The 22784-nt window shown below is 41.4% G+C and overlaps 1 protein-coding gene across 2 annotated transcripts in view; it reads right to left on the bottom strand.

Moving 5' to 3' along the window:
- LRRC3B (leucine rich repeat containing 3B) overlaps positions 1-22784 on the bottom strand; it is a 44933-nt gene that overhangs the window by 12964 nt on the left and 9185 nt on the right. Inside the window, exon 1 of one of the 2 annotated variants that reach the window (XM_033511910.1) lies at positions 19707-19851. The exons of the other annotated variant lie outside the window; for it this stretch is intronic. The gene's annotated coding sequence lies outside the window, so the exon portion shown is untranslated. Of the gene's footprint in view, positions 1-19706; positions 19852-22784 lie in introns of those variants that run through there. 2 annotated transcript variants of the gene reach the window in all.

The following is a 22784-nucleotide window of genomic DNA, read 5'->3' as shown; positions in this document are numbered from 1 at the left end:
AGTGCTCTAGAGCATCCCCAAGGCTTCCCAGGCAGTCAGGTAATTTATTTATTTAATTTTTTTTAACCATGACGTACTTTTCCAAAGTCATAAAAACTTGCTGTATTAAGTTCTCTTCCAAGGACGTACCATGATAGCAAGTCGTTATTACAAGCTGAGGTTGCAGGCTGAAAACACTTTAAGGGTTCTCTGACCCTTACTCAGCAAAAACCTTCAGCCTGCTTGCAGCTCATCAGCTTGGTGAGAGCCAAGTGAGCCTTCAACATTCACAGAGCTGAAATAAGAGTTATCACCAACTGCTAAATAAAAGGAACAGCTCTAAAGAAAAGAAATAAATCTGCTTTTCTCAGTGGAAATAAACACCAGACTTTATCAGACATGGAATCTAGCTGTGCAAAAAAACAAAAACAAGGCACAGCTGCTCGACACTGAGTGTAGGGATTTTCCAGTCAGTTGCTTTTCCTAAGGAGAAAACAAAAGGAAGGAAGAGCCAAAAGTAAGTGTTGCAATGGCTACCTCCAAGAAGAGAACAAACCCTTGAGGTCACATTTTTACTAAGGGAAAAGAGGTCTTTATCAGCAGCACTAGAGCAAAACAGGAGCAGACTGAAACTTGGTTCGATAAAACCCTTATTTTAAAGACAAGAACATATCAGCTCTTTGTGTGTCTCCTCTGAGGTTACACAGCCAAGTTGACTTTGGCAGACCTAGCTGATACAAAAAGCAGAAGTTGTGAAGGAAAAAAAAAATCTTGATTAGCTGGGCAATGATCCAATAAGCAAGACACTTGGGGCTGCAAGTTCACAGCTGAAGAAGCTCAGGTAGAAATAATTTATAGCAAATTAAGTTAGGTCATGATAATGAAATTTAAAGACATGTGGGACATGATTTATTTTACTATGGCTTGTTGAAAAGTGAAACCCAAGCAGAGCTAACATGAAGGCTAATTTAACTCTGGTTACAGTTGGTACTGGCACTGAGATAAACTTAACTTGACACACTTGGAATGGAAAAGAGAATATAAGAATAGGATTTTTAAAAAAAAATACTTTTTAACACCATTTTTCCACATTGCCAGAGAAAGCAGGACAAATTCGATCCTGTGAATCATGGCTGCTTGTTTCCCAATTTTAAAACACCCTGGCATACAGCCCTCAGTGGCAAGTGCAGTGGAAATAGCAAGGGTTGGGAAAGGATGGATAACAATATCTGCACTGCAGAGCCCCTGCCATCAAGGAGCAGCAGCGAGGATGGAAAAACCTAATGGGAAAAGGCCTCCTAAGAGGTGCAGTTCCCTTGCAGGTCACTGGAAAGCAGCAGCAATGGCAGGAGGGATGCTGTCATCACTGAGGGCTCCGCAAGTTACCTCAAGAGGTTATCTGGTGGCAGCCTGGGCTTTGGCTTCACTCAGCAACAGATGAGGGGCCATTATGCCCTCAGCTGTCCCTCCTGCCACCCACGTCTCCCACGCTGTGAAAAACGTCAAGTGAAGGGGAAAAAGAGTCACTATAATGGATGAATGCAGCAGCTTGCAGGAGGGGGGAGGGAGAGAGTAATGGAAAAGTGTTAATATTAAAGTAATAAAGCTTGTGGCCATTTTTCAGTCTGAAATGCACAACACCATAAAACAATGCTTAAAGGCACTCACTTCTGTTACAAGCCACCTGCATGCTAAGGCACCCTGCTATTAGCACATAAGTTGTTTACTACCAGTCTTATTTCAGTCAGACTCCAGGAGAGCCATAAAGCTGAATTTTTTCACTCAGTGCAGGAGTCCAAGCGGCCTCAGGTTTTTCTTGGTGTGCCAAGCCCCAGTGTGTCACCTGTGATCCCTGCCCAGTCACTAACCCAAGAGGTTTAAAAGTCAAATCAAAGCAAAGGGAATCCGTGCCTGGCACATGGCACACATACACCCCTTCTTCTTGCCTGCTTCTCCTCGAGCTCCTGAAGCTACAGCTACTCCCAGTGAGATGTGTTGAGCACAACTAGGATGGTGGCTTTATCTGCCAGTAAGCGTCCCTTGTGTCACACCTTCCCAAAATGGTCTGGGCACTGGTTGGTAAAATGAGACTTCTATTTCCTCTCCTGAAATAATTTCTTTAAAAAAAAAAAAAAAAAAAAGTAATGGAGAAGTAATGTAATATAATGGCAATGCAAATAAATAATGGATATTCTTTTGAAATTAAGACATTTTTTCTGCTTATTTGTCACTTGCCTCTTTTTTGTTTGCTCCTTTGGTTTGCTATTTTGTTTGGCCCAAATAAATGCATGTGAATTCAAAGCAACTCACCCACTTTTCTTCCTCTGTCAGAAGCAAACATTACGATTCAGGGACTCTTTATAGAGATGGCCCAGCTACAAAGCAAAGTCTTTGTCTCACTGAGAGGACTCCTAATTCAAGGACAAAAAGACAGTCTAGAGGAACAGTGGTACCTACAGGAAAGTTTAAGGCTGGCAGATGAACCTGTGGAATTGTAGGAAGAGCAAAGAAAGAGAACCGGAGGTTAATCTCAGGCCTGCACATTCACCATGAACGGAGGAAGCCAGATGTGGAAGCTTCACACGAGAGATTACAAGCCCATGGGTGAACTCCATACAACCTGGAGCACAGCAAACTGCCAAGCCTTAACAAGTTCTATAAATTATACCATCTTTCTAAGAGTTACATAACAAACCATGAAACAGCCCAGCACTAGCAGCAGCAGCAGTTCTACTGACTATCACAATAGAGAAAGATGCACTGGTATGGTGAAAAAAACATAGTTTTCCCAGTATTTACATATCTTCACAAAGAAAGTCAATAATGGAAAGCACCTTGTTATCTGTCCTCCTTTTTTCAAAGGCACCTTTACCTCTTATGCATTCAATTCCCACATCTGAATAAAAGTCAAGAGTCCAAGACATACCAAGTCCAAATAGCCTAAACAAGACTGCTATGAACTCCCAGGCTATATATTATGAAGAACACCACAACAAAGAATAAACCAAACTGTATCATTTGAGAGCTGCATTTTCAAATCTTCTTCCTCATGCTTCCCATCACAGGAAACATTATCTTACTTATTCTCCTTTCCTTAGCTGCCATAGATGCCACAGTGCTGCAGCAACATGCAGCCACTCCTGCTCTCCTGACTGCTTCCCTTCTTGCTTTCAGCCTGGCCAAAGTATTCTCCAGTTCCATCCTGCCCTTCCTCACCGGACAGTGAGGATAACAGACAAGCTCAAGCACAACAAAACTAATTGTTGTAATGAAGTGGTGCCATACACCTTTCAGTGCCACTCCTTCTGGTCCAAGGATAGCTGCAAGCACACCAAAGGGATGCTATCTGAAAATGACAAATCTCCCATCTCTTCCAGCTGCAAGGAGAGTCCATCTTTGCAATCCTACATTTAAAACTTTTGCTAGCCTGAGGAGCAGCCCAGTGCTAAACCTCAGTCAACATAGTGCTGTCAAACCATTTTCAAGCCGATCCATGACAGGTGAGCAGCAGTAGGGTGCTCACAGTGGCAACAGCCATATGTTACTACACCACCAGGGCTCTCACTGTGCTCTGTGCTTGTGTCCCCAGAACATGAAAGGGAGACACCCACAGCTATGGCATCAGTGTGTGCCACCAGCCACTGCAGGGCTGCACTATGGCAAGCAAGGAGACTGCAGGCTGGCAAGCCTGTGGCTCCCTGGGGCATGAGCTTCAACAGCCCTGAAAAGCTACTGTGATGGGTCTGCTTTCCTTCTGTTTAGTATAGTCAACCTCTCCTTTCTCTTTCCACCAAAAAGCTGTTATTGTGAAAATAAGCCCACCAGAATTCTTCAAAGTTGCACGCAGAAATACCCTTTGGCAAAGATCTCACTGCCAACAGGGAGCAGCGGGCAAGTCAACCATCAGCCCAGGTGTCTTACAAGTTCATCTACAATATTAACCCACCACATTATTTCATATTATAAAGTTGCTTTCATGGCAGTACAAAAACCACCATTAAGAATGAATGATTAACTCTCCATCAAAGACTTTAACATCTGCCTTAGTAAGGCAATCATTTATTAATAAAAAAAATAAATAACTAGGCTTCTCTTAAAATGAAGTTTAGTAGTAAAATGAGAGGAAAAAAAAAGACCATTTATAACATGTTAGCACATATTTTATTTAAAGTTATCCAGGTATTTCCCAGGCAAAATGGTACATCTTACCTTTACTCACTAAAATAGGACATGGCTTGATGAAGAGGAAAAAAAAATAAATTAATATTTTTTTCCTATACTGTGGCATTCTTTCAGTTAAGTATTTTCTTGTTTGTGCTGCATTTTTCACAGCATTTGTATCAATACTGCTACTAAAATTTTATTGGATATTTTAGTGTTACTGGAACATACATGTTTTATTAAATATGAATTTTGAAAAGCTTGGAAAAACTCAAAACATGTATAAAACATTATACATTATAAAATATTTCAATCAAAATATAAAATTTAAACCATGTTGGCATTTTTCTGTCTTTCTAAAAATACAGTACTTTTTCTTGAGCAGTTCCTCCTCCTGGAGTTTTCAGTCAGCTCTCCAAAATAGAGAAGGCGCATCTTCGGTGCACTAAAGGTTGCAGCTCTTTATGAACAGGTGAACAAGGTGTCCCACTGAATGCTGCTTGGCTGGGCTCACACTCAGGAACTCAGCAATGATCTGAAGCAGCAGCTCAGATGGCTGTGGTGAGATCAGGCAATGTGTTTTCAGATGAGACACCTGATGTTACGAACGCTCTGCCATGAACAGACACACACATTGCAATTCTGACTTCACAAGATGTGATGACAACAGCAGATATGCTGAGGAAAAGAAACAACCCTTTTTTGTGTAACAGTGCCAGAAAGCAGCCCAGAAGTTGGTACAGCTACTCCTGGGAATAATTACTGCAGCATTTGCAGCCTCCCACTAGTTTTGAGGCAGTGCCACAGTTCCCATGCACAGCCATTCTTGCTTCCATGCAGGATGGAGAAACCCTGGCAGACCTCCACGTGCTGCTACACTGAGTCCTAAGTGCTGTGCAACCCTCTGAGAGTCACTGTCTGTTTCTGGAATCTAAAAAAGGGAAAGGCTTTTAAAAAGTTACAATGAACTTAAACCTGGTAGAGCCATACTGGAAAGGTAAATGAACACTGATGAGGACGAGTGGCTTCTCAGCTCTGGCTCCATCCAGTGCGGATGTCCAACATCTCCTTGGACGGCAGGGCTGACTAATCTATGCTCCCCATCAGTGGCACATGCTCAGCAGGAAAGGGATGATCTGTACTTTGCACCCCTATTAGCCCAAACTGCTGCTGGATTTGGAGCTTGGAAGAAGGCAGGAGCCAGAATCCTGCCTCAGGCTGATGGCCCCACCCAAGGAGAGCAGCAGTTTTTCTGGTCCTGCTGAGATCAGGAGCTGTCAGGTTCCTGTGGAGCTAGAAATAAAAGCTTCACTTTCTTTTTCCTCCTTCTTTCTCCCCATTTGACAACTGCACATAAACACTTGTAGATTGGGACTGTTACACCCCTGCAAGCTTAAAACAACCTTTCTCAGGCACGGACGACAGCTCTCGATGGCAACATGAATGTGACTGCAGACTAATTCACCTTGTTGTTCTGACACATGAAAACCATCTCCGAAATCGCTGCACTGTCTGTAGTCACTCCTGTTACACATCTCTGCACAGTCAATATCCAGCCAAGCCAACACAGGAAAGAAACACACAGAATAAAAACCTCGCACCTTTTCTGTAGATTCACTACTTTGTGCAGAATTCTTTTTAGTGTAATCATGGAAAGACATTAAATAACTTAATTCAAGCACAGGTTTATCAACAGACTCTAATTTTTTTTAAAACACACACACTGCCCACGACTGATTTGTGTCTAAAGCATATTAAGTGAATCTCTGATATCTGTAAAGACAGACTACCAGGAAAAAGGCTGTCAATTTAAAAGGTACTTCTTCCTTCAATAGTCTACGCTCAGAAATGTCAGGCCCCTGCAACCAGTGAGAAAATCTGGAGCCATAAAGGCTTGTTGTCAAGAGAGGAGGATGCACTTAAGGGACATTTAACCACACTGGACATACACAAGCCCATGGATTCAGAGGGGATGCATCCATGAGTGCTGAGGGAGCTACTCTAAACTATCTTTCAAAGATCATAGGGATCAGAGGAATTTCTTGAGGACCGTATGAAAGCCAGTCCTATTTTCAAGAAAGAGGACCCCATAAACTACAGGCAGGTCAGTTTCACCTCCAGCCCTGGGGAGGTGATCAGCAAATAAATCTGGGAACAATTCCCTGAACATATGGAGTAAAATTAAATGACTGGGAGTAGTCAGCATAGATTTATGAAGGCAGAAATCACATCTGACCAACCTGATAGTTTTATGCAATGAGATGCCCGCTGAGCTGAGAGAGAAGTGGATGTTATTTATCTTGACTTAGGCAGAGGCTTTTGATGCTGTCTCCCATAACATCCTCATTGACATACTGATGAAGTACAGACTAAATAAGTGGTGAGGTGGAGAGAACAGTGGCTGAACTGCTTGGCTCAAAAGGCTGTGCACAGCAGCACAAAGTCCAGCTAGAGGCCCATCACTGGTCAGTACTGGGACCAACATAATTTAACATTTTCACAACCAGCCTGGAAGGTGGGAGAGAATCTCCAACAAGTTGGCTGGTAATAGAAAATTGGGAGGAGCAGTTGATGCACTAGATGGGTGTGCTGCCATCCAGAAACTTGGCCTGGCTGAAGAACATGCTGGCAGGAACCTCAGGAAGCTCAAAGGTGTTCTGCAGCTGGGTATGATTAACTTCATGCGTCACTGCATGCTGGGGCCTGATCAATTGGAAAGCAGGTTTGCAGAGAGCAACATCAGGGTCCTGACAGACACAAAACATGTGCCCTCAAGGAAAGGATGGGAACAGCATCATGGGCTGCATCACAAAGAGCATCACCAGCAGGTTAAGGGTGATCCTCCCCCTCTACTCAGCCATGGTGAGACACCTGCACAGAGTTGGGTTAGTCCTGGGCTTCCTGGTATATGCAAAACATGGACTGAAACAAGTCAGCAGAGGCCACTAAGGTGATAAAAGTTCTTTTATTTCTCATACATCATTCTCATAGATTCTTCTGGCCAGGATTCCAGGGCTGTTCAGCCAGGAGAAGGCTCAGGGCAGGTTGCATCAGTATGTATAAACAACTGATGTGAGACAATAATGAAGACAAACTCATCCCAGCTGTGCCCAGCAAAAGGACAGGAGGCATTGGGCACAAACTGAAATACTTGGAATTCCATCTGAAAGTAAGAAAATAATTAATTTTTCTTTTTTTCCCCTCTCCCTACGGTGAGGGTGGTCACACCTGAACAGGTTACCGAGACAGGTTGTGGCATCTCCATCCAAGCCTGGTGGACATAGCTCTGAGCAACATGTCTGACAATGGTAGTGGACTAAGCAATCTCCAGAGACTCTTTCCAGCCTAAGCCCTTCCATGATTACTTCCAATCAAGTTAAACTAAACAGCTGAAAGAACTACAGTTCAAAAAGAAACTACTCAAAAGCAGCATAACTTAAGACAGAGGTAATTGTAGGCTTTGCAGTAAAATGCTTAAATCCTACAGATGAACATTTTTATTTCTCTTTATATTACACATGACTGAACAATCTGTGTTGTCTGTAAAGAAGAGATGCATGTCATGAGGGTTCTTCACTTGGAACAGGAAGTTAGTTATAAACACATGTCCCAAACCAGAATTTGGCTGTAGATGTTTTCTATCTCTCAGCTTTTATGAAGTGTCTTACCACTGAGTATAGTTTCCACTATGATTACAGTAACTAAACTGATCCAATTAGAGATGTTCTCCTTTAAAAACAGTAATTGAAAGGAACATGGTGCAAAGTATTAATTGAAATGATGTTCCTTTACACAAGAACAGCACTTCCTGAGAAATGGTTGTATTAGCAAACTGACACTAAAGAGACACAATTACTGTGTTGCTCTGTGACTCTAAATCAAAAGTATTCTTCTAACTCACACCAACATCCAAAAGCAAAGGACCAAAACTGCAAATGTTTATTCATTTTTGTAACTGAAGTCAACAAATTGAATTACTGACAATATCCCAAATAAATATGCATAAAATTATCTGTAAACTTTTGAAAGGGGAAGTTTTTTTAAATGACAACAAGTCACACACAGTCAATTTATTTAGGTAAATAAATTCCTAAGAACCTAATGGACCAATTAAGTGATTAACTGAATTCAATGCATCAAACACCAACCTGGGTGCCTACTCTCATCCAAGCTGTTTTAAAAACACTGCTCTTAAAGAAACCAAACAAACAGAGGGGGAGAGAAAAGAAGTTTAAGCCTTTTTTTAAAATGCTTTTGGGTACCAAAATGACACACAAGCCTGCAAGAAAACTAGGGGAACCTTTGATTCTGCTTTCTGTACACAAATTACAGAGAGTCTTCAAAGTGTAGCTATAAAGCTTCAAAACAAAACAAACCCATTGAACAAGCTTTCTAAAATTCCAACTTTTGTTATTAATTTTAAGATGTCAGTCAAATGGATTGTAAGAGGCAATACATTTTTCCACCCTTCATTTACAGTACTCTCTTAGAACATCTGAGGCCAATTCACAACTCTCTACAGGGATATGACATTTGCCAAGAGAAAAAAAATAACTCCGCAGGAACAAGCCACCAAGGGTTTTCCCTGAAGCTTCCTGTTGGGATTTGCAGCCTTAAAAGGAAAAAAGGCATTTATTATGCTGGTCCCCAGCTTGCCACACAAAGAGCTCCTAGGTCTGCTTGGTATCTGTCATGGCATTCACTCAGGGATTCTGTGTGGCTTTCTCTTGCTATCTTCCAGTAGAGCCAGCACAGCTGTTTTTATCTCCTGGTATCATTCAAACACTCTATTTGCTTAACCTAGAAATCCCAGGGTCTCCCAGGAGTCTGAGCTCTGAAGGAAAGTTCAAGGCACCAGAAGACACTGCAGAAGCAAGGCATATACCACCTCTGCTCAATATTTCTACAGGTCCAGATAATCTGGAGGTGAGAAGGAGGCACCTCTGCTTGACCAGACTTTTCCAAAGCCACGGAGGGAGTCATCCATGAGGATAACCTCCACACACAAGCAAAGGACCTATATCACAGGATCACGCAGTTCCTGCCTCGGAAAAAAGCCAAACTACCACCTGAATTTTCAAGTTCACAGGAACAGAAATATCTTTAAAATTCATGTAGTGATAGCACTGATAGGAGACAAATTCCTTTTAAACGCCCTGGACAATTTGGTTTTACACATCAAGACAACAGTTTAATTTCTACTTCTGTTTTACACTGAAGAAAAGCTCCCTTAGGTACTAAGCCTAAAAGAAGGGAGCCTACCACATACTTGCCCACAGTTGTTAATTTTGAGCACTGAAAACCGCTGCTCATAGTTTTTCACATGGTGGAAAAAGGCCATGTAGAGGAGATTCAAATACCCAGATAATTCTTAAAAACACTATTTAATATGGTATATTCAAGCATGACTACATAAAGTAAGTAAGATTAAACAGTATGGCAAAGAGAAGAAGTGAAGCATAAACATATTTTCCCTTACAACACCAAATGGAAGTCACATTCATTTAAGCAAATATTTTTCTATATTGATGGAAGCCAAATACGTGGGGTAAACTGCTGTGCTTTTTTTTTCATTTGCTTCATATAAAATCACTCAGGAAATCTGTGTTCACATAACACTATCAACAAAATGCTCTTTGCTTTTTTACAAGTTGTTTGTAATGAACATTTTAGCTCTCTCAAAAGGTAAAGACTAAATCAGCTAACCTCTTTAGGCATGTCCTGTGAGGATACCCATCCTCAGTAAAAACAAATTTCACTAGCCTTAGTCAGCAAGCTGCAGTGGTATGTGGCAAAACTATGACACGCACCAAAAACTTACAGACTTTTTAATTGGTAGCAAGATACAACAGAATATGCCCACTGAAAACTACACAGATTTCCCAAATGGCCTTTGGATAGCTTTCCTTTTCAAAAAAGAACTTGATGCTCCACATTATATCTGTGCACTTCATTTTCTCCTTCCTCCCTAAATTCTAAACATTTTTCTTACATTCACTTCTTCTGAGATTCAGTAGTGACAGTTTCTTCTTTACACTCCTACATATATTTTGCACAAGCTGTTAAACAGAATTAGTCCACACTCCTCTTTCGTGTTTTTCCTGTGCTCTGAAGGAACCTAATACACAGACTTTAGAGAAATCCCAGTTTTGACCCTTACCACCTAGCTACTAACTTGTGCAAACGTGGTTTTGGCAGCCAGGCTGAAGAAAGAACTTGCAGACTGTGAGCATGCAGACCCTCCAATGGCCACAGGAAACATTTACCAGGTGAGAACAGGTCCTAGGTGGCTGGCAGCAAAGGGGTAGGAACACAGCATTTGGAAGACAAGCTGAACATGATGAGTGTAAACTCTATGCTCCTTTAGTTACCGTGACACCCCTTACAAACAGATGACCACAAAAACACTGCCTGGTATCATTTCAGTTTGCACTCTACACAAACAATAACCCAGGTTAGTTCTAAATGACACCATCAGCAAGAGGGCTGGCTGAGACTTGCACCAAAATACAGAACGAGATTATTTATTTACTCTGAGCATAAAGGTACTCACTCCTCAAATTTCATGATGAGTCTTTTTCACAAATTTCCCCTTATCATTCAAAATCAGCATGAACAAGTTAGAATCACCTAGAAAAATGAAGCCTTGTGTTTTTCAAAGACCTAGAAAAGCAGAAAGATTGATGTAAGCAAATTACCCCTGCCTCCCCAAAAAGGAAAAATTACACCCTGATAATTCTTTCAGTTGCAGTTCACTGAATACCTTTTAGTTGGAAACAAGAACAACAAGTTTTGTGGTAACAATCACTAACAATGTTTGATCTTTAAAAAATAAAATAAAAATACCAGAAGAGATACTAGGAAGAAAACAAACAGAAATGGCAATGTAAAACTGTCAGATCCTGGGATATAAAATAATTCAATTCTGAGCATCCTTCCTTCACCATGTGGTAGGACCACATTGCAGCAGGGGCAAAATCATCACGTGCAGAATCTGAAGCCCGTGCCACAGAAAAGGAAAAAAAAAAGAGGTGGATAATAAAGAATAAACCTATTATGCAAGTCCTGGTATGTTTCAATCTGGAGGCACACTACCACTTCCTGCAGAGCTTTCTGCCAAGTACAGAATCCTTGGGGAAAATGACTTAGTCCCCAGCAATGACGCAGTGTGAGAAGCCTATCTGGGACATACTTAATGCCGTCCTCCACACGGAGGGTGCACTTCCAGGAATAAAGAGTTAGTCACCATGTCTACCTCCACCACCCATCTCCTCATCTTTTGCATATCCTGCTCTGCAGAGACAGGCATTCACACCTACAGGATGCTGCTAAGTCATGCGGGGACATGGCATGCCGGGAACTGCTCTTCTAAGGAAAACTCCTGCAAATACAATGGACATCCCACTAAGATTTCTTTTTTCACATGGATTCCCACAGGTGGTTTTGCTACATCCCATTCCTGAATGGAAGTATCAATCTGCTTCTGCACACCTTCTCATGAAGGTTAGAAAGAGGCAGAGAGCATCTTGCATATAGTGAGACTCAAGTGAGTCATATGAAACAGAAAAATTATTAAAATGGTTTAAAATCACAGAATCATTGAAGTTCAAAAAGACCTCTAAGATCATCGAGTCCAACCATCAACCTGGCCACATCCAAGTCCATCGCTAAAGCATGTCCCCAAGAGCTATGTCCACACACCTTTTGAACACTTCCAGGGATGGTGACTCCACCACTTCCCTGGCAGCCTGTTCCAATGCCTGGAACACCACTTCAGTGAAGAACATTTTCCTAATATCCAGTCTAAACCTCCCCTGGTGCAATGAGGCCGTCTTCTCTGGTTCTGTCACTTGCTACCTGGAAGAAAGCACGGAGTACCTTAGGTACAGATTCATCTCCAAGCTATAGGAAACCAGTTTTTCCCATAACTTTCTCTGTGGAATTGTGATTTATGTTGAATTCTGTAAACATTTCTTGTTAGCTCACTCCCAGAGCTCATCTCAGAGTGGGATAAGATCACATGCAGCAGTCCCATGGAGCAAACGAATGAGTCATCAATCTGAAAGTTAAGCAACAGACAGAATCTTAAGATTCAGACCAAGGTAAGCATAGTAATGAATGAAACACCAGTTCTAAATTATATCTGTGGACAGAGATGTCTAGAATGGCAACTCATAAACAGACCTACTTAACACAACATTTAAAAGCATATATAGGGTCATCAGTGGGATACTTAAGAGGAAAACTCTATGGAATTCAAGGAAGTGGAAAAAGTCTCCCTGAAAGATACTTGAAACAGCTTAAGAAATTCAATTACAGCAGCATGCACTTCTGTAACTAAGTTGGTCAAGTTTGTGTCCTATGGTCTTACAGGCAGGCATAAAGATATGGACTAGGAAGGTGTAATTTTTAATCAAACAAAGTAAATAATTTTAATTAATTTCCAGTGAACTCTGAGTTTTAATTATACTTAAAGCAGTGCAATTTTCTATGAAGAAGAAAAAAAAAGGCAACTGTGCAAATGCTCTCTCATTTTGAATACAAGTGGTTTCTTCTTTGACTAAACACAGCACTCTCAAAAAATGAGAGTATGAACCACACTGACAAAAAAGGCTAAAATCTGTTTATGTGGTTTTGCTAGTCTATATGCAAGTAACCTAGGTAATAAGCTTAGATTTCTACCAGAGCAACTGAGAGCAAAGCACATCCCCAGAGATCTATGGCCTGATTAGTGATGGTAAGCTGAGACAGCACAGCCCAAGCTGCCCAGTATTACACAAAAAAAAAAAGAAAAAAAAAGAAAAAAAAAAGAGGTGGGCAGGTTCAGAGAAAGCTGCACATATTGGTTTCACTCCTATTAACAATTTACCCCTACTATCTCACTCACCCACTCCCTCTTCACCAAAGCATGAAATGACAGTTGCTTAGATTTAAGCTGTTCAATATTCAGCTTACTGTCATCACAGATTACAAAATAAATTAACAAAATGCCACCATTCCACACAGCAATTCCCAAATATCATGCTAGCCCTATGAATCTTCAGATGTTTTGCTCTCCTCCTGAACTCTTGTGCTCTGTCTAATTTAACAGGCCACAGCACCCGCAGTGAGCTGCAGCCACAGCTCCTTCTCCTTCCCAGCTCCAAGGCAGCACAGAGGGTCACTGTGGGTGCAGTACACATCAGGGGGATTTTCCCCCCAGTCCTTCACCTACACCTGTACCCCACTGAGCATTGCAACCCATTAATTTCCCTTTAGTTACTGCATGTGACAGAGATCGTATTTACCATCTCCAGGGAACCTTATCCACATCCAGTGCACGACTGCCTGAGATAGTTTAGCCCTCTCTGAGAGAAGGAGAGTGGGAAGAAGGAGAGCCTGGGAATAAAGCCTTCAGTTCAGCTCTTCAGGAAACTTCCCCACACGCTGACTCTGCTGGCTCAGGTGCACCATTTGTTAAGTTTAAACTGTGGTGGTTCCCTGCTAACACTTCAGCCGTGCTGCAACATCCCGTGCACTGACTGTGCCATCTGGGCAGGGTGAACACCCTCCAAGCGTCTGGCTGAGAAGGGTGAGGACCTCATCAAGAAATGTAATACCAAAAATGTACGAAGAGGATGAGTGCTCAAAATAGGGCAGTGCCATTTGAGAACTTCCAACATACACTAGCAAGTCCCAAAGATGGAATACTACCAAATTTTTATATTAATACCTCCAAACACATGATTCAACGGCTAATAGGATGATAATTTTGAAAATTATAAAGACTGCATCCCTTCTTCACCAATCTGGATCTGCTTCTTCACTTACTGATTTTTTTAAGGAAGCTCACTGTCCATCTTTATTTATGGCTTCTAATTAGCTTATATTAATATTTATTAATTATGGCTTCTAATTAGCTGATTTCTCATTTTAAGTATTTACAGCTTGGGAGTTGAAAAAGCAGTGGGAAAAGTGAAGAGCAGAAGGAACAAAAATTGGCTATAGAGAATAACCACTCCAGGAGCTGGACTGCCCAACCTGCAGGCAGGATGGAAAGCAGCTTGGGAATGTCTTCTTCCTGTTCATGAAAACACAACGGGCTGTGAGAGACTGACTTCCCACCAGACTGAGGCTGCATCACACCTACCACATAGTGACTCAGAGCACCCCTGCCACACACACACAATTAAGTTCTGTCAAGCCACCACTGACCACCTCTAGTGCACAGCACATGGCAAGCTTTAATTTAGCATTAGCAAAATACCAACAGCCCCTGGAGAGACTTGGATTTAATTCTACTTCAAAAATATGTTCACTGTACTAGAAGCAAAGTAGCACCAATGAATAATAATTACTAACTGTCGGCTCTTTGAACATTTTCATACCTATACTGAAAGTCTTGGAAAGGATAGCTTCTCTTTCCCAACATGAATGCCAGAAACAGAATTTTTCTGAAAAGGAAGACCACATCAGAGTGCAGATATTAACTCTACATTTCCTTTCTAAACAGTTCAGATCCTGAAAGCAGAAGAAACAAGAATACAGTATGTAAAACTGCAGCTCAAATGTCTTCAGCAAAATCCTCTTGCAGACATTCTTGTGAATTAAAAAAGAGATCTGCTGAGAGGCACAGCATGTATTTCACTGCAACAGTACAGATTTATGTTTCCGCTTCCTGGGGAGCCACTGCTATGTAAAAGGATATGACTGGCTTCACAGGTCAAGGTAAAATTTACTGTCCTGAAACAGACTGAAAATGGAAAACAGGTGTAGCAGACGAAACACACAATGCTATCAGAAGGGGTTGAGGAGCAGGATACATCCACCCCAATTTATACAATTTAAATAGCACAGGTGATGCTTTTCTTCTCCACCTGACAACTTCACTTTTTGCTTTCCATTTTCTTTGCTTTTCAGCCCTTTGGAAACCTCCCTCACAAGGGAGAATATGTCACATTTCCCCTGGAACAAAACTGGCTTATGACACATTGTATAATTCCAAAAATACATCATGCATTAATTTGACATACTCCTGTCATCTAGACATTAATTTCTAATATCTTCTTTTCCAGATACTATTAGAAAATTCCTCTGCCTCAGCTACCTTGTACTGCTTGTACCCTAACTTGTAACACTTTCGGAGGCCAAGTGCCTTCCTGGTCATCCCAAGGTCCTTCACCTGGAAGATTCACAAACCTCCAGAGAAGGTCTGCTCGAATCTCCTCCTGAACATACAATGTTCTCACCCTAGTGAGCGACTGCTAGTGAGCTGCTTTTCTCAGCCAACACTTTGTATTTTAATTCCTATATTTCCTTCACTAATTTCCTCCCTCTGCTTCTGTGCATTAATTTCCCCCCCTACTTTTTGTTCCTATTAACTCTTTCCTTTCACTTTGCTTTGCTCTCCAGACCTGTGTGTCCCTCTTTACCACCAGACCACCATGTGTGCTACAAGTTATCTCTAATTCTGCAAAGGAGTACAGTCGTGATTTCTGTGCAATACCCTACGAGCCTGGGAGTGCTGTCTGGCAACTGTTCAAACTGTTCAGGCAGAACCCTAAAATTTAAGTGGAACATTTTCTGTAAAATAGATGTGCTTCTGCTACATAAACTTTATTCCCTCCTACCTTCTCTAGAATTACAGCTGCTTCATTCTTGATTGTAAAAAGGCAGGAACAGAGAGAGATAGGTTATATAGACACACTGAAATGCTTTATAATGTCTTCTGGTGGACAATTAACTGTAGTCTGTGAGTCAGAAAACTGTAAGAGATCCACCTGCTCACAACTTTGTAACCTTTCTGGTTAGGAGTTACACACCAGCTCAGGTAAGCTGCTGTTCCATCTTCACAACAGACTGACTCACTCACCTGATTAAATACTACATATCTCTTGCAGATAGCACAATAATTATAGCACGGACAAAACAGATGACATAGTGCTATGTATTTTTCACAGAATGTCCAAAAGTGCCATTTCCCAGTTTCAGAGTTTGATGGTAAAAATGTGAGTAGGCTCCAAAAACCAGAGATGAACCCCAAACTGTAAACTGATGTTGTTGACATCAAACTCATCTCTCTAAATCAGCCCTAAATTAAAATATAAAAAGGATACTTCACAGAGATAATAAATACTATTTTCACAGCCTTCAATACACACTCATTTGCACTTGTGAAAGACTATTACAAAGCCTTACTCTGACTTTATGCATCACCAAACCAAAACAGTAAATGTGATGTACCAGCATACTCCCTTCGCACTGCTCTCTATGACTGCACAGAGTGTGGGAAAAACGCAAACCAATATTCATGATTTAAAGATTTCCTTTCTGTGTCCTATCCCACTGGTTTTTGTTTAATTGCTTCGTGGTCTCACCATCAAAAATCAGAGTGCCATTTACTGTCATGAAGCTCTCCTGGACATAAAGGAAAAAGCAAAGTTCTTATTTTCGAACCAAATTCCTTAGATGGGAGCATTGCCCAAGTGAAAGCAGCCTGGCTGGGCTGTGTAAGAGAGTGGGAGGCAGGGGATAACAATCTTAATATTTTTGGATGCAAGTTCAGAAAAGAAAAAGCGAAGACAGATGCTGTTAGATGCAGAGGACACCTGAGAAGTCACTCCACAGCACTCCACACATGAGCCAAGGCTGATCTTCTCCTTCCCACACACCTGGGCAAGCAGCCCAGCTAAAGGCACACAGCACCAGCAAGAAGATTCTGCTCTGAATCGTTATACCACATACATTAGCCAATTTGACCAAAACCACCCATCAATTCTGCCCAGAACCAATAAAAAAACCAAGAAACCCAAACAGAGCCAAAGCACCACTGCAAAGTTGGAGAAAATGACCCTGACTTGGGAAGCAGCTCTGGCAGAAGCAGAGGGGGAAAGACTGGAAGTTGTATCTTCTTCTGTTCAAACATACTCTTAGTCATGTCTTTGTCAGTAACTATTGTTTTCCTGCCAAGTTTGCATAATCCTTTGCACGACAAGGTATGTTTAGCACATGATCTTTTAAAAATACCTTTTTTAAAAATAAACTATTTCTGCAGCTATGGAATCTAAAAACCCTGAGATTACAGATTTTACTCAGGCCTACTTCATTACACACCTCGTGTACAAACTTACTACAGGAAAATGTTACCTAATTAAATTTATTATGCTTTGTGAGGCTGTTTTGTTAACTTACTTAATTAGAAACTTCTCAATTTATGTAATTTATCATGGCATGACCATTGTTAATGAAGCTCACAAAAGATACTGTTGGATAAATTCATGTGAAGGAGATGAAGCAGAGCAGAATGAAGGATTATGTTCTCAGACTCGCGAAGCAAAGAAGCCTGAAATAAATGGAAGTTGTGAGTGTTTGGAGCAGACAGTGCATTTATTGTAATTATTTCAGGCTGCATGCTGATTGGAAAAGATTAACATAAATAGGAGCTGCTACTGCAGATGTTTCTGTTCTTGCTAGGAAATCCCTTGAATATAGGAAGCACAGAATAAAAAATGTGAAGATGCCATACTACAGAATTGTAACTTTTTTCTATTATTTTTCTGTTCCAGACATATATCTGGAAGAAATATAAAAAACTGATAATCCTTCAGGACTTAAAGGAAAAACAACACTTTTCTCTGCTAACATGACAAAACATCCAGATGTCGCTTGATTACCCAGCATGAACACTTTGCACATTCCTTCCTCCCTTCCAGAAGTGCCCTTAAACTGCACGGCACCCAGGTCACCTCTGGAAGCTACATGGCCTGCAGCTACAACCATAGTAAATGAAATAAAATCCACAGTAATTAACGGCATTTAAGATCCTTGTTCCTCCATTCACAACAGCAAATTGGATACATAAAAAATTCACATGTAATTCTGATATTTCCAACTTCCTTTGTATTAACCAATGGCAAAATTTCCATTCAGTCTGGAAAAAAATACATAGAGCTCTTCTTTTTGAAGATTTTCCAAAATGTAGAAGTAGATAAAAATACCCAATAACAGTCCTGGAGGTGTGTATAAAACCCGTCATTGTATATTCTGCTTACCTTCCTCACATCTCATCATTTGTCTCCTTGTCTCCATAGGATCCCAAGACACAGAAACCAAGAATTAAAGTAAATTACTCAGGACAGCGCTTTTTTGACTGCAACTTCAATCTGTTCAGGTCTACCACTGCAACACATTTTAAAAAGAAGAATTATACAACTATTCAAGCTCTTTAGTTATTTGTGGACCAGCTGCGTGAAGTACCCTCTACACTGGTGGAGATCAGCAAGAGTCAAAGATGCTGTGTCAGTAGAGTATCTGCCTGAACATTGTTTCCCGTGGTTCTGCACTAAACATGAAGCAAAAGGGTCAGATGGGCCCATCCATACAGCAACAGACATCTCCTTTACACTGTTTCACAGTCACAGGGCACTCAAATACACCATGGGACAGTCCCCAGAGCTTCTCCAGAGCCTGAAGACCAAAGGGGTTTCTCAGCCCAGTGCTTCCTCCATACTGGATGATGCTAGGAACGTGTCAGACCCAAACAGAGTTTTCTTGGCCCAGAAGAAACATCCTCTGCTGCTTGGGACTCACTCTTGTGCAAGGTCCACCAAGATGCCCCAGGGTGCTGAGCACCACTGCTGCCAACCCTGCTAGCAGATGGCCCTGGTTCTTTCCTAAAGGAGATCAGGCTGTTGAGGAGGATGGTTGCATGGTGGCCAGTGGCTTGAACGCTGCCAGGAACCAGAAGCCCGCTGATGCACGTCCTCCTCGCACCACAGACACTGCCGTGGTGCCCAGCTGTGACAGCTTCAGTGACAAACTCCACTGACAGCACGGCACATCTCATACTCCAAATCCGTCCCTCTTTTTCAGTGTTATGAAACAGTATCATCGACTGCAGCTCAGGTGCAGCTTTAAAGTAAAATGTACTAGAACAAAAACAACAGCCCTGTCTAGCATTTACAGAGCGACTTTCAGCGGAGTGGATCTCGTGGGATTTCTTAAGCCTTTCCAAGCCAACCGTATAATGCCACAGGTTTTCACAAGTGCGGCTAAGGGCAGAGTTTGGGTGTCCATACATATGATTTCTTTGATTCACTGCCAGCTGGAAGGGGTCAAACACTGACAGAACACAGAAGCAATTCTACGTAACAACACCACAGAGGAAGGAAAGCATGGACAACGGCAGAGGGAATTCACCACAACTGCTGGGCTTTGAAAAAGGAGGGAAAAATACCAAAAAAGAGGAAAAACTATGCTTCCTCAACACAGTAGGGCTGCAACAGAAATTCTGCCCTATTTGCAGGGGGGAGTGAGGGATTTACAGGCACAATTACATATTCTGCAAATTCCTTCCAAAGGACTGCCCTTGAATGACTGAAGCAAGATCTAAATCTCCACAGACTAACTACTAACAGGGCTCAGCAGAAATGAAATGCATTGTATGACTGTCACTTCTATAATTTTGAACAGAATCTTGTTTTAGTAGTCTGTCAGATGACAAGGGTAGATATGAATTCAATAGATACTACTAAAGCCCCAGAAACAGTTATTTCAAGTATTTTTATATTGCAAGTTAGGAACAATACCTCATTTTCCATCTGGAAATATCCTGTGTTCAAATCAGTACAAATAACATCCATTCTCAAGGTGTTTTCATTATGATTTTGCATAAATCTGTAAAAAATTGAGACAGCATGCACATTATGGACATAAATCTATTATGCCTTACACCCACATAAATCAAAGCAATTCCACCAAGCTCAGACACAGGTTTACCTGAAATCTTTAAACATGAGTGATTCTCAAGAAAAAAAGAAAAATAAATCCACAATACTGATGTTTCCAAACTAAATACCAATCTAATCACAACCTCTGTACAACCCCAGTCTCGGGTCTGAACGCAGGCACATTCCCGTGGTTTCCTCTCCTCAAAAAGTCCAGCATCTTCCCCAGCAGATCCAGCCATCAGCTCCAGGAAGGGTAGAGGAAGGCCAGCTCCAGGCACCTGCACTGAAAGACTTTTGCTGCCCTGTTTCACGCAGCACTTAGCCCACATAAGGGGTCAAGTTGGTGCCCTGGAAGAGTCCTGTGTAGCTGACGCCTCAAAGAGAGGAGTAAACAGCGTTTTCTGAGAGTAGCACCAGAGGAAAGGGAAGACAGCAGGACAAAAGAAAGCTCTATATAGTTTAGGGACTGTAAAGATTCTCATTAGTATCAATATACTTTCAAGGAACATTACATAAAATTTACTTTTTATTAACTTATTACAGGTCTATGTTATAATAAAACATCTTTCCCCCTTCATTGGGAAACACAGAGATTTTGTACTTGCTTAAGCATTTTGAAGGCTCTTCTGTCACCTGAGAACACTTCACCTTCTTATTTAGAAGGACCATTTTTCCCTGAGAAAGGAAAAGACCTATTCATCTCCCATTTCAGACCTCCTAAGCCTCTTCTAGGATTTTTTTTCTTTGTTGTACCAACATCTTTCATGGACTTTGTTCTTTAAACATCACTTTGGTTCAGAGGAAAATTAGAACAAGGTTTTAAAACTACTGGGGAAGCAAAACAAAACAATGGAGAAATGCCTGGCAAGTTAGAAATTATTGCAAATCCATGCTGCAAAAGTCACATGGGGCCTCCCTTTCACCCACTGAAAACACTGAAATCCCATCTACCCATTTCATCCCTACACAATGCCACTCACTAAGGAAAAGGAACTGAGCCCTTTTGCTCAGTAAGGTTTTGGAAAAGCCCTCCTGCAGTCCTCAATCACAGCCTTGAAGGCTTATGAAAACAACAGCAATTAAAAACACCATCTACTTACACTGACAATATTCACGTTAACAGTCAAACTGGTACTTCAGAGTGCAGTAAGCATAACTGAATCTGGCAGCAGCAGGTACTGAAAACTTGCCATCATTCCTTTTTCACCCTGGACCAGCCACCCAACCTATAAAGAAACTCTGCTTTTGTAGAAAAGCTCAGCTCTTGAACAAACTTTTAAGGGACACCCATCACTGCTGACAGCTGTGAGCCCAGAGACTGAGCTCCTGCCTGAGATGCCTCCCTGGATGCATTAGGAGATCTGTGACTTGGCCTTTGCACCAATGTTCATGTCTCAGCCTTGACAAATCCCCGTGACCTATGGATGTCCAAAACACTTGTTTTCTCAGGACCTGTCAAAATGCCTCCTTGAGGCTGCCATGAAAGCAGCTGTAGGCTTAGCGAGGACATTGTGTAATATTAGCGGCGTGTTTTATCTTTTACCTCTCACCACAAGTATGAACCTTAAAGGAAATCTTTCTGCAGGTGCTGATTACCCTGCCCTTCATCTCTTCAGGTGAGCCTTCTTACATGGGTATTTCATCTCATACACCCCTGCCAGCTCTTTATAGACAGCACTTCCCTCTCATTCCATTTTCCCTAAATCCTGACATGCAAACCCAAGCTGAAGAACACCAACCCCACCACCTGATGAATTAGTACTGACAGTGGCCAGTGGTTTTGTTCTGGTTGTTGTTTGTTTTGGTTTGTTTGTTTTTTTTTTCTGTAGAAGCAAGGAAATCAAGTTCACCCTTCAAATGAATCAAGGGTCAAATCCCTAATGAAAAATTAGTCTTTCACCATTATGGGGAACTACAACACAGCATAAGGAGCCAAGAGCCCTGAAGGACAGAGATGCACCCCAAAGCTGTGGCCTGATGTGGCCATTGGTGCACGCTGTCCTTGTGGTGAGGAGGTTCACAGGGAGCCTGCAAATGCCCCTGGTCCTGCAGCACTGGCACTGTGACCCAGTGCGGGACACCTGGCACTCAGCCCAGTGTTTTCTTTGCCTGATGCCACAACCATTAAATGTAGTGATATTCTCATTATGGCACCTAAGGAATACAGTGTTTCTCTCTAGGAGAGTACAGGCAATGGCACAGGAAACAGGTTTCAGAATGTATACACAGACAGGCTTTTTCTTTTTTCCCATGCTGGTGTGAAAATACTGAAAAGAATGTAATTATTTATATTGCATTTGTTTTGGAAGTGAAGATACAGATCACTTGTTTTTAATTTCCTTTTTCCAGGTTCATCCTTTATTTAGTAGGAATGATAAAAATTCATTTGAAAAAGTAATATATTCAAAACTAATAAAGTTCAAGTGTAAAATATTTTTAGAGGCAGCTTAGGTACAACTATTAAGTTGTCAAATAAAACCATCTAGTCCAAGTTATGCCAGAAAAGGGTCAAAGTTTATGGCTAATTTCACAGATTAAGAGTGTTTCCAGGAGCAACACTTCCATGCCAAATGCTGCTAGGTAAGTCCAAGAACAGTCAGGTGTAGGAGTGAAAACAGTGAATCTGAGTAATATCAACATTAGCAAGAAGCCCACCTCCCACCAATCTCCAGTTTTTCACTACCACAAACTTTCCATCTCTGCAGTCAGGCTACCTCTGCACCAACTGACCATAATCTCTGTATCTGTAATTAAAAACAAACATGTCTGGGTTTTTTTCTGGATGGAAATACTGAAGTGCACTTTGCTGATAGCTGATCCTTAAAAACTCTATCTTTCTCTGTCATCTGTGGTATTAGAAGTCATTAAAATGTTACCCCGTCAGTGCCCCTTACCTGCAAGTAAAATGCAGGTAAAAGGTCCAAAATGCAGAAACAA

Source organism: Parus major, chromosome 2, assembly GCF_001522545.3.
Source record: "Parus major isolate Abel chromosome 2, Parus_major1.1, whole genome shotgun sequence".
In the NCBI taxonomy this organism is placed as follows: domain Eukaryota; kingdom Metazoa; phylum Chordata; class Aves; order Passeriformes; family Paridae; genus Parus; species Parus major.
Note: the sequence above shows the minus strand (reverse complement) of the source record. Positions and strands in the feature narration are given on the sequence as shown.